Consider the following 20,420-nt stretch of genomic DNA (forward strand, 5'->3'; position numbering starts at 1 on the left):
AATAAACTAGCTACTAGGGTTTACAGAAAACCTCTGAATCTGATTTTTGCTCAAGTCCCTCAATTTCAGCCAGAAAATACCTGAAATCACAGAAAAACACACAAACTCATAGTAAAGTCCAAAAATATGAATTTAACATAAAAACTAATGAAAACATCCCTAAAAGTAACTAGATTCTACTAAAAACATACTAAAAACAATGCCAAAAAGCGTATAAATTATCCGCTCATCAACGTTGGACGCCTAGACTGGGGTAGGTGGCTGGCGTTGAATACCAGTTTTGGACCTTTAATTCTGAAGTAAAGTATGGACTATTATACATTTCTGAAAAGCCCTAGAGGTTAGCTTTCCATAGCCGTTGAGAACGCTCCATTTGGACTTTTGTAGCTCCAAAAAAGCTCCTTCGAGTGCACAGAGATCAGATCCTGATAGTATCTGCAGTGCTTTCTTTGCCTTTGAATCAGACTTTTGCTCCAGCTCCTCAATTTCAGCCAGAAAATACCTGAAATTGCATAAAAACATACGAACTCATAATAGAATCTAAAAATGTGAATTGTACACTAAAACCTATGAAAATATAATAAAACTTAAACAAAACCTGCTAAAAACTATATGAAAATGATGCCAAAAAACGTATAAAATATCCGCTCATCAACAATATCAAACATAATTTTGAAGGAAAAAAGCTGCAGTATTGCCAAAAACAATATGTTTCAAGGCCAAAATATGCATAATATAGCAATTAACCCAAACATTATTTGAGTTCCAAAGTTATCGGTTGGAAAGGAAGACAATTTCAAACACTATTTTGAAGGCTGAAGTTTCAGTATTGTCAAAAAGCATGCATTTCAAGGTCAGAATATGTGGAATATAGTAATTAACAGAGAAAATTTTCACACAAGAAAAAAGATCAAATGTTCAAAATAAAACTTACCAAGACAGGCATAAGAAATGTAGGACCTCCATAATCTCCAGGCCAATGTCAATCATCACTTTGGAAGGTTGAATGGAAAGTAATGGCCATTTTTAATGTTCTTGTCACAGTCTCTTCAGTAACATCTTCAATATCTTTCACTCTGACTTTGGGTAAGACTTCACTAATTGGGTCCTATTTTGCCAACTGCAATGTTTTGTAAGAAATATCATTGAACTTAAAAGAATTGAATTTTTGATATTAGAAACTTATAGCTTTGATATCATAACAATGCTAAGCACAACTTTGAACTATGTGACACTGCGATTGATCGGATAAGACGTCGACGACAGAGATGGTGCCATGCTCAAAGCTATAAGATTCTGATATTAGAAATTCAATCTTTTTAAGTTCAATGATGTTTCTTACAAAATATTGTAGTTTGCAAAAACGAACCCAATTAGTGAGGTCTAACCCAAAGTCAGAGTGAAAGATATTGAAGATGTTACTGAAGAGACTATGACAAGAACATTAAAAAGGGTCATTACTTTTCATTCAACCTTCCAGAGTGACGATGGACACTAGCCTAGAGATTACGGAGGTCCCATGTTTCTTATGCCTGGCTTGGTAAGTTTTATTTTGAACACTTGATCTTTTTTCCTGTGTGAAAGCTTTTCTCTGTTAATTGCTATATTCCACATATTCTGACATTGAAACGCATGCTTTTTGACAATACTAAAACTTCAGCCTTTAAAATTGTGTTTGAAATTGTCTTTCCTCCCAACTGATAACTGTGGAACTCAAATAATGTTTGGGTTAATTGCTATATTATACATATTTTGGCCTTGAAACACTGTTTTTTAAAATACTGCAACTTTTTGCCTTTAAAATTATGTTTAACATTGTCTTCCCTCTGACCTGATAATTGTGGATATCTAATACTGTTTAGAATATCCAATCAAACAGATAATTACACTTTCTGTCACTGGGGCACTGAATGCAGTCTTAACAGAAGAACATAAAAAGGACATATGCCGATATCTCTATAATCTATAGGTAAAAGCTTCGTCCCATCCTTCCCCCTAATCTTTAGGCTTGTCCCATAAGTTATTCTCATTAGTTAACTGTAACTACAGAACAAGGATTATGGATGGGATTTGTATATTGAAGGTCCAAGCACCATATTTGGCTCTATCTTGAATTATGTTGTTCTAAAATTTCTTGGTGAGGGACCTAGTGATGGAGGAGGGGACATGGAGAAGGCACATAACTGGATTCAATCACATAGTGATGCTACTTAGATAATATCATGGGAGAAGATGTGGCTTTCAGTTAAAATCTTAGCCTACCTTTGAGTCTCTTTATTTTTTATTTTAAATTTTCATCATATGAATATTAAGACATTTTTAAAGAATTTACTAATGTATATGGTGTACTTGTTTATTTTCTACTTTCTGATTTTAGGTGCTCGAAGCACTTGAATAGTAAGAAATAATCCCATGTCCATTGAGATATGGCTACTTCCATACTTGCTCCCATTTTATTCAGTTTATTGTGCTTTATTCTAGTTGTTTATCCATTAATCTTCTCAGAAAGAATACATAAACTAATGGATGGGTAAAAATATTTTTAGTTTAGGAACAACTATCTACTTAAGTGGTTATCGATGTTAATTAGCTGTTACTTAAATGATAGATTGTCTCTAAGAGTTCATTTTTCTTTCATGCTTTACAGTTGAGTGTTTCTTGTTAGGATGTTTACAAATGAATCAAGTTTCTGATATGATTAACTTTTGTATATTAGTTGGACTTTTAACCCGAAGAATAGAGCAAATTGCACTATGATAGTGAGAACTCCTTTCAACTTAAACACGAACTTGATCTTGTTGTTGGAGCGTAGTTTGCAATTGCATCTTTCAAGCTAACCGATGGAAGAACCCACATTCAACTAAGGTTTTAGTCAAAATTTCTGTTGTATCATTATTGTTCTAACATTTGAACTCTGGCAAAAATATATTATCCTATATTTAGTTAACTCTATTTATTTAACATTGCAATACTTTACAAGTCAGCTCTTTGTTTAGCTCACTACCAAACTAATTTAGTCATGAAGTGTTCAAGAAGGGAATCATGGAAACAAGTTAGATCTAAGACTAAAACAATTTAGACATCATCCGAATATAGAAAGATTAACGAGCCTGCAACACATTAAATCGGTATTCGCCCAATGCCCAGATAGAGAATATGTTTCAGTATGCAACATAAGTGATCATATAAGCCCTGTTGAACACCACCATGATTTCCTAACATGAGGGAAAAGAAACATTGATGAAGGTTGTGGTAGGCTTAGAGAAGGGGGGTTGAATCTATGGCTTTCTTTTATGTTACTGAAATAACCCTTTTTAAAACAAACTTTTAATTCTGATTCTGTTTGAACTCTGCAGCAAAAATTTATGAGACAATTTATTTTTGTCTCATGAATATCAGAAAACAGAACATAGTAGAGAGAAGAAGAGCCAACGCCAGCATATATCCTGGTTCAGTTGTCTTGTGCTATGCAACCTATATCCAGTCTCCTCCACAACAATGGAGAAATTTCCACTATAGTTAAAAGTATTACATACACCAATTTCACACTCAAGTTCTAACCTAACATAACATTGGCTATGCTAATACCTAACTCTTCACTCTTAGTGCTAACCCAACTAAGAAAGGGATACCCAACAGGTACAAGATATAAGACACTTAATCAACCTAAAGAAATCTGAAATAAACTCTACGCTTTTCTCTCAAGTGTTTCACTCAACCTTTTTTCACTCATGGCTTTTTCTTTATCTCTCTCAATATGCCTTTTCACTCAAGAAATTACAGAAAGATAAACATTAAAAATCAAAATACAATCTGTAAAACATGAAGAAGATTGACTTCATCAACAGCCTCTGTGCTATGCGAAAAACCAAATTAGCAAGCCTCTGATTCAGTTCTTCATACTGGCGGAATGCACCTTTGACTAGGAAACACTGTCCAGTTAGATGAACTTCTTCAAAGAGCTCTTCTCAGAACATACACCTCAGATTCACTGATTTTCTCTCCTTGGCTTCTGAATGAACAGCAAACCTCTTTTATCTCCTTGCATGTTGCTTGGTTGCTCTTCCTAGGTCAACTTCTTGAGCCATGAGCTTCACCAACCCACAAACTCACTTTTTCTCATTTTACCTCAGAGTAGAAACTTTGCTTCTGACTTCTCCATCTTGACCGAAAGCCATAAAGCAGCATCCACAAGAGTCTTCCAATGGTCAACATGATCTGAGCCCTTGAAAACTAAGTTAGTCCCCAAGACATGTTTGAGACCGTGAATTTACAGCAGAGAAGAACAGAAATCCTCTTTTCCATATAGCTCAAAACGGAGTGACAGAGAGTTGAATATGAAGAGAAGAAAGTGTGTTGCATGTAAAAGGAAATGGGTTACCTTTAACCTAAGCTTGATATGGTTTGAATTTTCTGATTGGACTTCTGCGTTTCAAGCTTAGACTTTCTCTTTCTTGCTTCTTTGATAATCACCTTAGGGAAGAAGCTTTCTCTTTCTCTTTCTCACTTTTCTATGTTTTGTGATTTGACTAAGACAAGGGAGAGAAGAACGTTGCTTTGGTAGGGGATCAAATTAGAGGGATTTGAAATTGAGTTGGGTTTGGATCGGATGTCCATTAAGCAACCCGTTTGACCCATCTGACTTCTTTCTTTGCTTTTCCTTAGACTTCTATTTTTGCTTTCAGCCCACCATCCTTTCCATTTGCTTTTCATTTCATTTGGGCTATAAAGTTTAATTTTGGCCTGCAACCATAAATAATTAGTAATATACAATTATAATTAATCAACACTAATTATTTATTTTGCCCAAAAATAATGTTTGTCATCACTAATTAATTTATTTAATTTCTTAACTCAACAATCTCCCCCTTGATGACAAACATAATCAAGCAATAACCCAAAAGGAATTAAATTTTAATAAAGTTAGAGAACTTCCCTTTGATGTTATTTGCTTTAGTGTTGCTCCCCCTTTCCTTTTCAAGAGTAGCTCCCCCTGGATTTAGGCTTTTCTCTTTGTTCCTGTTTACATTAAACTTACAAAGAGAACTGTACAATATGTAACTTGACTAAGGGATACTACATAACCAACAACACATATAATAGCAAGTTTCAATTTGTTATGTTAATACAGTTCATTCAGCAGCAGTGAAAATCAATCAATTCAAATGCAATTCAGCCCAGCAACCTATTACTCCCCCTTTTGTCATCAAGAGCGGATAAGAGGTAAGACCAACAAAAACATCTACTGTAAATCCTGCAAGAAAGAGTTAGTGCACAGTCCATCAAATAAAGGAAAATAAACTTAAGTGCAGCAGTATCAAAGTTATTACAGTCATCCAAGAGAATAGAAGTAGTTCAAAAGTAGCACAATGAGCAGAATTCATGAGACAAAAAATAAGATCACATCAGCTTCATGTAACAGTCCTAGGCATCAGAACCATCCCCCTCCGAATCAACTTCTTCTTCAACATCAGTGGCTGGATCTTCATCCTTTTGAAGGTTATCAATGAATGTCATAAAAACCGCCACTCTATCCCTTGATTTCCTTAGGAAATTTTCATGTTTGCTTGCTAATTTCCTTTGCTCTTTGCTCATAGCAATCATGTGATTTGATTGGGAAACAAACTCCTGAACAACATCTTTGACCACATTCAACAGAGCGGATTTCTTCCCAGTAGAGATGGATGTACCCTCAGTGGAAAGAGAAGGAGATTCCTCAGGAACAAAGTCATTATCTTCATCATCTAAGACCACCCTTTCAGATCGAGTAGGTCCTTTGGGCTGTTTCACTGAACCACCCCCTTTTAGGTATGAATGTCTATTTTGATAATCCTTATTGGTCAAGTCAACACCAAAATACTCAAATATGCAAGTTAGAAACATACTATAAGGAAGTGCTTTGTCTTTTTCACTCCTAACATAGTCAAACATGTATCTAACCATCAAATATGCAAATGAAATTTTAGTTTTGGTGAGAAGGGCATATAAAACAAGAGTATCAGTGTAGGAAACCCTTTGATATGAACCACTTTGAGGAAGTATAATGTGGTTGACCATTCGGTGCAACTGAGCACGCTCATATCCCAGGGCTTTGTGAGTGGGTGTGATGCCATCAATTAAAGAAACATGTTCACAGATATGAGCCAATGCATCATTGTAGGAAATACCAACACCATCATCCCACTTAACTGAAGTGTAAGCACAAGGCCCAACATCAGTATACTTCAAATCATCATTGATAGTTTTATTGTTTAAAACTATGTCTCAGTCCTTTACATATGAGTGAGCAGTGCCTTCATGATAAGTCATGTTGGCATAAAATTCTTTGACCAATAAGGGATAAACAGGCTTTTTGATGTCAAAAAGATTATTCCAGTCCAGAAAAATCAAGTTATCAATAAATGGAAAACCTTTTCTTTTCAAAGATGGCAAATCGGCTAGAAAAGATGGACACAAGGTACGATACTGGATAACCCCCTCATAAAAGTCATTATTCATGGAAGATTTGAATCTATATAGGTTATAGTTCGAATGAGAGGTCAAAAAATGAGCTTTGTGATCAAAAGGTCCAATATCTAGTTCTTTAACTGGTTTAAGAGGAACTCGACCTTTACCTCGTTGAGAGCGCACAGGAACCGACCTGGATTTGGGCTGAGTTGGCTCGGGAACTGGTTCCTCAGCCGCCAGATGTTTGCCTTTGGAGGAGCTTGGTTTTGAAGAACCAGGTTTTGAGGAGCCTGGTTTGGAAGGCATAGCCTTTGGTGGTGGCGTCGGCTTGGCAGAGGCAGAGAATCTTGGTGTGGTCTTGGTCCGCGCCATGGGAGCAGTTCTTGGAGGAGAGGTAGGAGGAGAAGGAGAGGGTGTGAAGGTTCGATCGTGAGAGCGAGTTGAAGGCTTTGTGGGAGGCTTGTAGATTTTTTCACGAGGAGGCCTTTTATTAATGGTTTTCTTCCTCATTTGGTAATATTCAGGCTTTTGAGGGAAGAGAAGCAGTAAAGAGAGTGGAAGAAACCGAGGAGTTGAGGAGAAGTTAATAGAGGGAAGAGAGGGAGTGTTGGTAACCATACCCAAAAGCAGTTTTTCACAAACAATGCAACTGCATTACTTTTGAAAAGACTTGAAAAGACATGACCTCATAAAAGAAAGATTTGATTTTATTATTAAAAGGAAGGAAATAAATTTTAAATTTCGAAAACCCCTTTAAAAAATAAATCACACCGAAAATCTTTTTGGACCAGAAAACATTAAAAGAAAGCCCTTTAAAGAATTTAAACACACAAGCCAACAAAAACATTAACCAAACAAAAATGTAACATTCATATTTGGGCCCAGAAATGGTTGGATTTAAGGAAACACGTTGGACCACTCATGATCTGAATTTTGAGGTTGGCCAGATTAATCTTCACTTGTAACACGCCCAGAACACGTTGATTGAAGGGGAACGTTCTTCATCTGCCCAGAATTGTCTCATACCTATTTATGAGACAAAATTCTCCAGCAAGCACATCAGCAATTAAACAAAGAATCATAACTCAAAATTCCTATACTAGTCCTAAGCATGCAGAATCTGTCCTCAGGCAGTGGTTTAGTAAAAATGTTTGCCAATTGCTCTTCTGATTTAACAATTGAATGCTAATATCTCCTTTTTGAACGTGTTCTCTTATTGAGTGAAATTTCACTTCAATATGCTTGGTTCTAGAGTGCAAAACTGGGTTTTTAGAAATATTAATGGCACTCATATTATCACACAATAAGGGAATATTTTTAATATTTAACTTGTAATCGGCAAGCAGAGTTTTTAACCATAAAAGCTGAGAACAACAAGAAGAAGCAGCTATATACTCAGCCTCTGCAGTGGATAAGGCCATTGTTGGTTGCTTCTTACTTGACCAAACATTTAATGACTTTCCAAGGAAGCAACATAGGCCTGAAGTACTCCTTCTATCAACTCTATCAGCAGCAAAATCTGCATCATAATAACCAACTGCAGAAAAATCATCAATCTTAAGATACCAAAGACCAAAATTGGATGTGCCATGAACATATCTAATGATCCTCTTAACTGCAGAAAGATGTGACTCTTTTGTTTGGATTGGAACCTGGAACACAATCCAACACTTTGCACAATATCGGGTCTAGAGAAAGTTAAGTACATAAGAGAACCAATCATTCCTCTATACCTAGTCTCATCAACATTTTTCTCAGTTTCTCCCTTATCTAATTTTGAATTAGGATGCATGGGAGTTCCCATGGGTTTGGAATTTTCCATACCAAATTTCTTAACTAATTCCTTGGCATACTTCTCTTGATGAATGAAAATACCATTTTCAGTTTGTTTAATTCGCAGCCCAAGGAAAAAATTAAGTTCACCCATCATACTCATGTCAAATTCACTTGTCATGAGTTTTCCAAATTCAAAACAAAGGGATTAATTGGCTGATCCAAAAATAATGTCATCAATATATATTTGGACTAGAATAAAAGAATCATTAGAATTCTTGATAAATAGAGTTGTGTCAGTGGTGTCTCTTTGAAAACCATTTTTCAAAAGAAAAGAGCTAAGTCTCTCATACCAAGCTCTAGGAGCTTGTCTTAAACCATAGAGAGCTTTAGATAATTTGAAAACATGATTAGAATGCTCTTTATTTTCAAAACCAGGAGGCTGCTCCACATACACTTCTCTATCTATCACACCATTCAAAAATTCACATTTCACATCCATTTGATATAATTTAAAACCACAAAATGCAGCATAAGCTAAGAGAAGTCTTATGGCTTCCATTCGGACAACAGTGGCAAAGGATTCATCAAAGTCTATTCCTTCTTCTTGGTCATATCCTTGTGCCACTAGCCTTGCCTTGTTTCTTGCAATGCTACCATCTTCTCCCAACTTGTTCCGAAATATCCACTTGGTGCCGGTCACTTTCTTTCCACTTGGTCTAGGAACCAAAGTCCACACTTGGTTCTTTTCAAACTCAAGAAGCTCATCCTCCATAGCTTTAACCCAATAGGGATCACTAAGGGCTTCCTTGACGTTTTGAGGCTCCACTTGTGAAAGAAGGGCAATGTTTGATCCTTCATTTGCCTTTCTAGTGGAAGACCGTGTTTGCACTCCATGAGAGACGTCCCAATGACAAATTCCTCAGGATAATTCTTCAAGAATCTCCATTCACGAGGTCTGGTGAATTTAGAGGCAGATTCAGATACCAAGGGATTCTGGGTGCTGCTGGCTTCAGGATTTCCTTCAGATTCATGAGACAAAATGGAATTGTCTCTTGAATTTTCAACAGTTGCAGTTTCTGGTTCAACTTGACCAGAATTTTCCTTTTCATGATTTTGAGTAGTTTCATCTTCCTTTTGAGCTTGATTTCCTGCATCACAATCTTCCAAAATACTTTGCACCAAATTAGTATCACAAAATGTAACATGTATTGACTCCTCAATAATCCTAGCATCTTGATGATAAACCCTATATGCTTTACTAATTGTGGAATATCCTACAAACAAACACTCATACGCCTTTGGATCAAACTTACCCAAATTTTTCTTGTTATTTAAGATAAAATATTTGCATCCAAAGATGTGCAAGTAATCTAAGTTTGGTGGGTAGCCTTTCCAAAGTTCATAAGGGGTTTTCTTCAAAAATTTCCTTATGATTGTTCTATTCAAAATGTGGCAAGCCGTGTTAACCGCTTCAGCCCAAAGAAATTTTGGAACATTACTCTCACAAAGCATAGCTCTTGTCATCTCTTGTATGCTTCTATTTCTTCTTTCCACAACACCATTTTGTTGTGGTGTTCTTGGACAAGAGAAGTTATGAGATATTCCAAATTCCTCACAAAAGGATTCAAATAAATTATTTTCAAATTCAGTTCCATGATCACTTCTTATAGAAGAGATTTTTAAATCCTTTTCATTTTGAATTTTCTTGCAAAAAGGTTCAAAGGCCGAAAAGGCTTCATTTTTGTGCGCAAGAAATAAAACCCAACCAAACCTAGTATAGTCATCCACAATTACTAAACCATAGTGTTTACCACCTAGGCTTTGAGTTCTTGTTGGACCAAATAAATCAATGTGTAGCAACTTAAGTGGTCTTTTAGTAGAGATGTCTTCCTTTGGTTTAAAAAAACTTTTTGTTTGTTTTCCCATTTGGCAAGCATCACAAGTGATGTCTTTTTCAAACTTAATTAAAGGAAGACCTCTTACTAAGTCTTTCTTTACAAGTTTGTTTATTTGAAACATACTTGCATGGCCCAATCTCTTATGCCACAACCACTTTTCAGATACTTTAGAATGAAAACAAGCCACATTTTGATCTTTTAGTTCATCAAGAGTAAGTCCATACATATTGTTAAAGCGCTTGGCAACAAAAAGCACTTCATTTTTCTTCTCATTAACAACACAGCATTTAAGTCTATTGAAGGTCACAAAATATCCTAAATCACACAGCTGACTTATACTCAAAAGATTGTGCTTCAAGCCACATACCAAAAGTACATCATCAATGAAAGTTGATTGTTCATTACCTACTTTTCCAACAGTAATAATTTTACCTTTACCATCATCTCCAAAGGTCACAAAACCTCCATCATACTTATTTAGTTTGATGAAGTAAGTTGACCTTCCAGTCATGTGCCTTGAGCATCCACTATCCATGTACCACATGTCCTTTTTGTTCTTGGATGCTAGGCAAATCTGCATGAAGAGTTTCAAGTAGCCTTAGGTATCCAAATTAATTTGGATCCTTTGAAGTTAATCCATCTTGGTTGCCCAAGTGCATTGAAATCACAAACAACATTGTAAACTTTGTTTCCTATAACTCTTTTTTCAATGAAACATTGTGCATATGAGTGACCAAATTTTTTGCAATTAACACAATGATTTTCTGATATGTGTCGCTGAAATTGAGGTGAGTTATATTGCTTGAAATGATTAAAGGGTTGAAATTTTCTGGTTTTTAGAGGAGATGCATTTCTTTTGATAAACTGATTTTTATTAAAATTATTCCTCTTTGCAAAAGCATTTTCACCAGAATCTCTTTGAACATTTGGACTTTTCGAATATGAGGTTTTGTTGTAAAATGGTGGTTTCTTGAAAACAACCTCATTTTTCAAAATGTATCCCAAACCTGGCCTGTTTGGACTCGGTTCGGTTCTTGGTGAAGGCTCAGTTTCACTAGTATATACTTCATTAAATTTTCTTCAAATGTTGGAACATATCCAATGCCAGATTTGTTTGGTATGGATTTTGTATTTGATGAAGAAGCTACAAATTTTATAGAGGAAACATTGGAAACTGCATCTTCCTTGGCTATGTAACCTAAACTAGAATTTTCAAACAATGGTCTTTGACTTGCAAGTAATTTGTCCAAGTTACTAGAACCTTGAGCAAATTTTGCTAAGTCACCATTTAGCCTTTTAATCATATCATTTAATCTTTCATTTTCAGCAATGCCGATACTTCTTCTTCTTCTTCCCTTTCTCTTCTTCTCCCCCTCGAACCAGAACCACCTCCTCTCTTCTTGCTCCGTCGTTCCGTCTGTTATCGCCGCCGTCAGCCTCGCCGAATCACGGCGCCACGGTGACTAACCCTCCTATCCTTCCTCACGTTTTGGTTCGTCTTCTTCCCCTGTCCGAACACCCCAGCTTCCCCTATTTCTGCATTCCCCTTCCCTGTTCTTCAAACAGGTTTCAGTTCAACTTCTCCTTTGGAATTTTATCTTTGTTTCAGTTATAACTAGTATTTAGTTTAGGTTTAATTAGAATTTTAGTTTTAATTTTCACCAGTTTTATGCTCAGTTTAGTTTAATTTTCTGTTTTAGTTGATTTTAGATTAATTTAGTTTGTTGGATTCTGATTGTTGCTGAAGGTGTATGGAAATATTCTGAGTTGCTGAGTTAATTAATGGATAAATTGCTGCTGAGTTCATTTGGTTAATTGTCTGACTCTATGACATGCTATGTTAATGGCTGATTTTGCTGAGAATTGACTGCTGAAATTATTTGCAATCTCTTTTTGTTTATGGATATCGCTGCTGGAGCTGTTTGGAATTGTTTGATTGCATTGATTGACTATATTTATGATTCGTTGTTTTGCTGCTGAGATTGTATGAAAATTGTTTGATAGTGTGGAGATTCACTGTTTTACTACTCGGTTTTTATGAATATGTTGCTGGAGGTATTGGGTTAATTGTGTGATTGTGTTGAGAAATTGGAAATATTCTTAAGTTGTTGACTGTTTTGTTGAAAAATTGTTCCTGTTAGGTTGATTCAGATTAGAATTAGGATTTACTGATTAGGATTAGTGTTGGTTTATATATATAATTAATCATGCTATCATGATTCTTGTGTTTGAATTTCATTTGGTTTGGATTGTTTGACTGATTTGCTGCTGAATTTCTGCAATATGCTGTTGGTTTTGTGTAATTGATGTTGAATTCTGTAAATTGAAGTTGAACGAATATTTGGTTGTGCTATTTGATTTGTTTTATGCCTTTGCACACTAAGTGTTCGAAAAAAAATATCTCAGTTTTTAATGAAATTTTTGGTTTAATGCTTGAAAATCAATGTTTGTTTGCAAGTGATTAACGTCGGTATGCATTGATGTGATTGTAAATGTTTATTCTTGATTATTTGATGGATATTGATGCTGAATTTGTGTCGTTCTTGCTGAAATTACTGAATTGATGTGAAAGGCTGCTGATTTTAACATTATTCTTCTTTATCTCATGCACCAATTGTTCGATTATATGCCTCTGCCTATTTTGCATTTTGAATTGCATGTTGTAGCTACCATGTGATTTAGAGCTTGTTTGGGTGAGCTTCTAAAAAAAGATTTTTTTTTCGAGTTATCTTTTTTTAAAAGATCTTATAAAAAAGTAAAAGTAATTCTATGTTTGGGTATCTCATGCAAAAAGATCTTTTTATCTATCAATTATCTTTGGGTATAACAATATAAAAGTACTTTTTTGTTTATTTATTACATGAAAAACATCTTTTTTTAAGAGAAAAAGATCTTTTAAAAAAAATATGTAAATTACAGCTTCTCAAAAAAGATATTTTTTTATTTTTCTAGTGCTTTTACTTTTACTACTAGAAATTTGCCAAACACACTAAAAAATAAAAAAAGATCTTTTTTCATTAAAAAAAATATCTTTTTTTATCAAAATAACGGCGCCCAAACAAGCACTTAGAATGTTTGATTTTCTTTGGCATGATTCATTGTTGAGATGAATATTTGTGATAAAGGATCAACAAATTTCTCACTCATTGAGTTTTGAGTATATGTGTTGTGTGTAAATGTCATGTTGGTTTCTTTGAAATTTGAATTTCAATCACTGCACATCATATGCTAAAACTCTTCTTTTGCACAATCCATTACAATTGCATCAATTCTTTGATTGCCTTAATGTCCTTATGCTCTCTTGTTTTATTTGTTTTATTTTGTGAGTATTCTCTAAGGCATCTTAGGCACACTAAAATAAGTGAATTGGACATTTTCTTTTTCTAATTGTGGCACTATCTTTCTTCAATGTCACAAACCTTTAAATTCACTGTATTTTAGTGCTTTTAACCGCATTCCACAGAATTTGAACTTCCTCAATTGATGCACAGTTGGATTATTGTTTGATTATACTTTCCCTCCTTGTTTGCTTGACTTTAGCTTTGTCCATTTTGCCTTAAAACCCTTTTGGCTGTAAGTTGACTGATTTTTTCCGCAATCCTTTCTTTTCAGGATTAATTGTCGCCGGGCTCCAAGTGATCGCAGTGGTGAGACCATTGAAAAGCGCGTTAAGGCTTTCGTGGATGTCGCGGAAAAGGGCGCTCAACCAATGATCCTGCTCACTTCAAAAATCGATTTGTGGAGTCATATGATAACTTGTACTCCAAAAGAAAGCTCCACTACGAGGGTCAGTTGGCGGTGGATGATGAAATCTGCCAGTATGTCAATGGGCCGGTGAGGAAATGGGGCTGGGACTTCTCGACTCAAGGGCCAGTGGAGGACGTATGCCCACGCCTAGTCAAGGAGTTCTATGCAAATTATTACGAGGCAGGCATGGAGGAAGTGTTTCTTCGAGGTCAAGCAATTCCCGTGAAGCCGGATGATATCAGAAATCTTCTCAATATTCCACGGCCTTCACGGGGAAAGGATGCTTGTGAGAAACTGAAGTCCCTACGAATTGACCAGAAACCATGGGATGCGATTCTACAAAGGATCTGTGAGCCAGGTTCATATTGGACTTACAACACAAAAATGGCTCCCATCAGTCTGAGAGCAAACCGGCTCACAAAGGAAGCCACTATGTGGCTTTACTTGATTTTCAGCTACGTCGAGCCGAAGCTGAAAGTACAGTAATATTCAGTAAAAAAAAAGATCAAATCTTTAAAATTAATTTATTCTACGTTTTTAAAAAAGTCCAGCAATTAAAAAAAATCAAGGGTCGGAGATTAGCATTATTCGATAAGTAAAAAACAAACATAAAAAAATTAAGAGTGAACTACTAACTTGGTCCCTCACCATTTTGCACAATAACAAAGCAACCCCTGACGAATATTGTAATCCACTTCGGTCCCTATTCCATGCCTCTGTCACACAAGCCGGTCTTTGAGGGTGAATCTCTGGCAAGAATGAATGGAAAACGCTGAGCTGGCACGGTGAGCGTGTGTGAGCTGGCTAACGTCGACGATTGCTGCATACATGGACTACTGAAATGGTCAGGGGGTTAGTTGTCCGAGTCCACGTCAACATAAAACGTGGTCGTTTTGAGGGGAGGTGCCATCTTATTCGTTGTGGGTATTCGTCCCTCTCCGTCTGACTAATTTGTGAAGCCCTAATTCGCCATGAGTAGCATGAGAGAGCATACTTCAAAGTCCGTTCACGAAATTGGAAGAGACGTAGTCAACGACGAAAGCAGGAGTGCAACCACCGGCTCTTCTGGAAGTGTTGGACCGCGGAAGACGACGAAGAAGAAGAGGTTCAATGCTCCGCGGTGCTATTGTGGAACTCATGCAATTCTGTTCCTATCTTCGACGGAGCTTAACCCTAATAGGTTGTTTTATAGATGTCCCAACTTTAAGGTGATTTGAATTTTTAATTAAGTTCGTTTGATGTGGCCTCTGGTAACATGTTCTTACCATTATTTGTAAACATTGCAGAGTTCAGGGTCACACTGCAAATACTTTGCGTGGCTCGATGATTTCGTGGCGTTGTTCGATTTTGAAGGCTCCAAATTGTTTGGTTTTGATAGTGGAAAGCAACCCGAAGATCAGCACGTGGCTGCAGCTGAGATGCTTGGCGGAAAAGTGAGGGAGCTAGAGCATACAGTAGATGCTTTAGAACTGCAAGTTAAGAGATGCAAACATGTGCAGAGTGACCATAGGTGTTTTAGTAGTGCAGCAGTTGTTGCATTTTTCTGTGGAATTATAGTTGCAAACTTCGTTAGGACATTAAGTTAGAGGATGACTATATGAATTGATGCTAAGACTGTTATCTTGTTATGATATTTGATTTGGAGATAATCAAACACAGATGTTGTTTAATGTTATTATTGTTAATTATTGTGGACATATGAAGCTGAAAATAGGCTTATGAAAAGCAAACACAATTCATATATTATATTAGGTTCATTCACAAGCAACACAAAAAAAAAGTTCTGAAAATGTAGCAACTAATATTCAGGGGGCAGCGTATAACCCTTTACAAAAGCCCCTTTACAAAAGCGAGATAACACATAATTTATCAGTTTTCTACTTGAGGCCTAAAGTTGCCAAAACAAAGCCAAATCAACACAAAAGTAACACACAAAACATATGAAATGAGTTTGTCATATCCCTGTATAGATTATTTCTTTCTTGGTGGGATGAACCCAGGAGTTGGAATAAACTTGAAAAGCCTTGAAGCAGTCCCAGAACTTGCTGCCTGCATTGTCTCCGTGGATATGCTATTTGGTGTTGGTGGAAAAGAAGGCCTGATCCCCATTGGTGGTTGAGCAAATTGGTTTTTCGTTGGTGGAGCAGAAGGCCTGACCCCATTGCTGGTTGAGCAGATTGGTTAACCACTGGTGGAGCAGATGTGGGAGGCACTGGGGGCCTTACAACAGGGTGCTTCCTCCTTTGCAGCTGGTTCACATGTTCAGTAAAAATGGCATGTTGTGGTGGCCTGTGATTCAAGTTGATTGTATCTAATGCATGCTAAAACAGTAAAAGAAGGCAGTTATGTATTGAGAAAATATTGGATAAAGAGAAGTTATATTCACACAACAGTACCTCTTCTGCTTGTGGTGCAGTTTGTGAGAGGGGTATCTCATCCACATGATCATGATTAAGTGAAGGATTAGACCTTCTAATCGCTTTAGGTTGTTTTTTCTTATTTTTCTTTGCTTTTGCCTAGACCAAGAACTTTGCAATCAGATAACAAAAATTACGAAAAGGACTAAAAATGAAAAAATATTTACCAATGGACAACTTTGAGGTGCATCTGCACTAGTTCCCTGTTGTGCTGATCCTAATGACATGGATAAGTAATAGTTTAGTAAGACAAATCGAACCCTGACCATTATAAAACCAGACACTTAAGACCCTGACCATGTCTATAATATGGCAAATCAAACCCCAAGTTACCTGCGGTGTGTTCTGGCTAGGGACATTGGTGACTACAATCTGCAACTTAGCAGCCCTTCTCTCTTTCTTGGTCATGGGTGTCCAGTTTGGGTTCTTAGTTTCATTTTTGCAGGTCTTGTAGTAATGCCCACTTTGGCCACGCTTACTGCATGTGACTTCAAAAGTCTTCTTTGCCTTGTTTGGGTGCATTTCTTTCTCAACTGGATCCACTTTTCTTTTCATTTTTGGGCGGTGTGCAGGTCTCTTTATTGGTGGAGGATCACATGGAACTACAGTAAATGGAATCCAGTACTCCTCACTGTTCACACGGGGTTTTACTATGGCAATAATCAGGTGTACAAGACGAAGAGGTAATGAGCTAGGACATAGAATTACCTGTGAGTTGCCATACGTTGCAAGTACATGTTCTTTGCTACAGATTTACCCCTACCTTGTGGTTTCCCCTATGTACCTCAAATAGAACTCTGTCGCTATCTCCGGCCCAAATTTCTCTCCACTTATTGGCACTAGGCTTAATAAATTCGTCCAATTTTTTTTGTTGCACAGGGGCCAATAGACCAAAACAAGCCTCCAATTTTCTTTTATGTGTGGCCATTTTTCTCATCAGGTAGCAACGTAAGTCCTCACACATCGTAAGAATTGGTTTTCTACGGTATTCGACAATCTTCGCGTTACATACCTCGCACATGTTATTCGTGATGTTGTCAACTTTGGGTCCATAGCTGAAGTAAGCCTTAGTCCACACTGCAGGCTCAAACCTTTGAAGATACTCCCAAGCTCCAATGTTAACTTTCTTCATTTTCTCCATAGTAGTGTTGAACTCTTGGAATGTGCTGCATCGTGCACATTCCCAGACCAAATTCTTCGTTTGCTGATCCTTGAAATGCTTTATAAAATTCTTCCAGATATGAAGCACACAGTTCCTGTGGTGTGCATTAGGCATAACTTCTTTAATAGCCAGCTCCAAACCCTTCAAGCATCATACATACAAATTAGTAAACAAATGATTACCAACCATGAACATAGTTCAACACTAAAATTAACATAGTTAATATACACATGTTACCTTTTGCTAGTCCGAAATAAAATTCCAGCCAAACTATGTCACTTCTCCCAAGTCCTCCTGTAAGAGTGTCAAGAACCATTTCCATGTGTCTTTGCATTCGTTGGGGACAACTGCAAATGCAATGACGAAGAAGTGGTTATTGGCATCTTGTCCAACCGCACTTAAGAGCTGGCCGCCATAGTACCCTTTCAGAAAGCATCCATCTAAGCCGATAAGAGGTCTGCAACCCTCTTTAAACCCCTTCTTAGATGCGTCCAGACTTATATACAACCTATCAAACAGTGGAAAAGAAACTGGCTGGGGAATTGTCTCCACTAATGCTGTTGTGCCCGGATTACTCCTATGCAGTTCATTCAGGTAATCACGCACTTTTCCATATTGGTCCCTTGCATTACCAATAACAACTTTCCTAGCAACTTTAAGGTCCCTAGCAATCATTCTTGGGTTCAGCTGGATGTTGTATTCTTCTATCATATGCTCCATTGCATGTCTTGGCTTCATGTCAGGTTGAATGAGAAGTTTTTTAATTAGCTTAGATGCCACCCATTGACGGTCAACCATGTTACTACCATAGTCCCGAGCACAAGAATGCTCATAAATTAAGGTCTTCACCTGGAAGCATCTACTGGCAGAATTCCAAGAAATATAAATCAACCAAGGACATTTATCAGCTGCACATGCTGCCCTCAGTCTATGCTTCTCATTCTTAATGTATAACACGCCCTTCCTCTCATGCACGAAGTAGTCTTTTAGTGCCTTTTTGAAAATCTCAATTGTTGGAAACAACTGTCCAACCTTGAATTCAACCTCACCATATTCAGTATCTTCATCAAATGGATCATACGCCGTCTTACCCTTGTCCTCTGAAGAGATTGGACTGTTGAAGGCCTCACTCTCATACTCATATGGCTTTTCATAATCACTATCCATCTCCACATTAGTAGGAACCGAGCCAGACTGATGAACCCCTTCCCCCAGGTTATTTTTTCCAGTACCCTTTGTCCCTCCTACAGGGGTTGGTTCCTGACCTCTTCTTGGGCCCCAACATTTGGCCCAGCCAGAATTATGGCCTTCCATTGATCCATCATGCAGCCCATCCCTAAGTATATGTCTTCTTCTCACACCTGAATACCTTTTAGATGTCTTCTTCTTAGCAGATGAAGAAGCCTTATTACCCCCAACCTTCTTCTTAGCTGAGCCTCCTTTTCTCCCTTCACCATCTGTGGTCCTAAGTTCCTCATCACTACCCTTGTCATCTGTCTCATAACTACCAGCCTCTTCATCCACTTTTCTCTTATTTGACAATGATTTCTTTGGTACCCTCTTTTTTTTCTTTGCTCTTACCCTTTCTTCATTGCTGCTGTCATCTGTCTCATACCCAGGAGGAGGAGGCTTATAAGGCTCATCCTCTGTTGTCTCATATCCATCATCAGAGGACGATGATGATGAACTCACCACAACAGTACCAGGGGCCACACCATCCTCTATTACTTCATCCACATCCACTTCGTGTTCAAAATAAATATGCAATTCATCAATGTCCCTGTTCATAAGCTTATTTTCCCTCATCTGGTTAATCTCCATATCCCCCTTCATAGCATGAAGACCAACCTCCATGTTGGGTGCTCTCATATCTAGTCAAAACATCTCTTTATACCCTGTATATCCCAACTCCTTAAACAATGTCACCAGGTCAAAAAAGTTCACATAATCTAGGTCCAGCGGGGGAAACCTCTTCACTTTTCCATGCATGTAGCATAGACCTCCCTCAGAATCATTCTAAAATCTCCCCCCATGATGAAACACCGGAATGATTAAATATTCAGACATCTGCGAAAAATAAACATGCATAACAATCTGAGAATCATTTTTTCCTAAATTCACCACAGTCAAAATTAGTGGAATCTATTTCTAACTTTCTCTAATGTGTGCTTAAAATAATACATAATCAACCCTGATTAATCACGTTGGACATTTCTTAATTAGGTTTCATGTTTTCTTTATACAGGGCCACAACTGAGTTGTAAAGCTCAATGGTGGTGTGTCAAAGTGAGTTAATAGGACCACATAAAGCAGAAGAAACAAGTGGTCCATGGAGAAAGGGGCTTACCTAGACTGTCACAAGCACCGTTAGTCAACTCCTCCAAGCGCCGTCAGTGCACCGTCAACCTCCGTCAACGACAACGACGTCAGCTTCGTCAATGTCCACCCCAGTAACAACGTCAACACAACTCTCTAACTCCCCAAAGTAAACAATGATTACAAAGGTAAAAACGTTCTCTCCTAGGGTTTACTGGTAATTCTGAAGGGTAAATGAAGGGTTTTCATGGAATGGCACACTATGAATTAAACTTTTTTGGCACCTCCCCTCAAAACGACCACGTTTTATGTTGACGTGGACTCGGACAACTAACTCCCCGACCATTTCAGTAGTCCACGTATGCAGCAATCGTCCACGTCAGCCAACTCACATACGCTCACCGTGCCAGCTCAGCATTTTCCGTTCATTCTTACCGGAGATTCACCCTCAAGGACCGGCTTGTGGGACGGAGGCATGGGATAGGAACCGAAGTGGATTAGAATATTCGTCAAGGGTTGCTTTGTCATTGTGCAAAATGGTCAAGAGTCGGGTTGGTAGTTCACTCAAAAATTAAAATTTTATAAAATTATTTTTTATTTTTAAATTTTTACAGTAAAAAATTAAATTTTTTTATTAAAAGTAGAAAATAAAAAAAG

Source organism: Arachis ipaensis, chromosome B10 (assembly GCF_000816755.2).
Source record: "Arachis ipaensis cultivar K30076 chromosome B10, Araip1.1, whole genome shotgun sequence".
NCBI lineage: Eukaryota > Viridiplantae > Streptophyta > Magnoliopsida > Fabales > Fabaceae > Arachis > Arachis ipaensis.